General features: G+C 44.0%; 1 non-coding gene across 1 annotated transcript; it reads left to right on the top strand.

Moving 5' to 3' along the window:
- The first annotated feature begins 668 nt into the window (after window positions 1-668).
- Window positions 669-776, top strand: LOC143406653 (U6 spliceosomal RNA). Its single transcript, XR_013092284.2, has one exon. It is a non-coding gene; the product is annotated as a U6 spliceosomal RNA (small nuclear RNA).
- The last annotated feature ends 245 nt before the right edge of the window (window positions 777-1,021 follow it).

Below are 1,021 nucleotides of genomic sequence, written 5' to 3' on the forward strand. Positions count from 1 at the left end.
ATGGAACCACCATTTGACCCAGTTATCGCACTCCTTGGTATATACCCAAAGGACTTAAAATCAGCATACTATAGTGACACTGTCACATCAATGTTTATAGCAACTCAATTCACAATAGCTAAGCTATGGAACCAACCCAGGTGCCCTTCAACAGATGAATGGATAAAGAAAATGTGGTATATATACACAATGGAGTGAATATTACTCAGCCTTAAAGAAGAAGGAAATGATGGCATTTTCAGGTAAATGGATGGAACTGCAGACTGTCACGATTCATGCTAAGTGAAATAAGCCAATCCCCCAAAACCAAAGGCTAAATATTCTCTCTGATATGCAGATGCTGACTCACAATGGTGGGGAGGGAAGTGGAGGTTCACCAGATTGCACAGCGGGTAGTGGGAGGCAGGGAGAGGGTATGGGAATGAAAGACAGGAGAATGAATCAGACACAACTTTCCTGTGTTCATTATGACTACACGACCACGCGAACTCCCCATCATGTTCAACCACAAGAATGGGAAGTTACACTCTGTGTATGTATGATATGTCAAAATACACTCTACTGTCATGTATAATTAAAAAGAACAACAACAACAACAAAATCTATACTCACAATACCCCCCAAATAAAATGTGCAGTTTATTCTATTTTGATTATACTTTAATAAAGCTGTTTACAAAAACAGAGAGAGTGCTTAAATTGGAATGACACAGGAAAGATTAGCATGGCCCCTGCACCAAGGATGACATGCAAATTCGTGAAGCATTCTATTAAAACAAAAACAACAACCCAGAGGAGAGGTGGGGTGGGGTGGGGAGAAAGCTGTTGGTCCAAATGACCAAGAGCCAGAAAAGAACCACAAGAGAAGAATAATGGGCAGAAGCCTGAAGCTAAAGCAAGGAGAGACCTAAGCAAGGGGACTATCCTGGCACCGTCTGGCCTCTGTGCTGGGGGCAGGCAGCGGCCTTGGCAGGGGCAGACCAGCGAGAGGCACCCAGACTCTAGTCCTCCCTGGCCCCAGG

Source organism: Callospermophilus lateralis, chromosome 8 (genome assembly GCF_048772815.1).
Source record: "Callospermophilus lateralis isolate mCalLat2 chromosome 8, mCalLat2.hap1, whole genome shotgun sequence".
NCBI lineage: Eukaryota > Metazoa > Chordata > Mammalia > Rodentia > Sciuridae > Callospermophilus > Callospermophilus lateralis.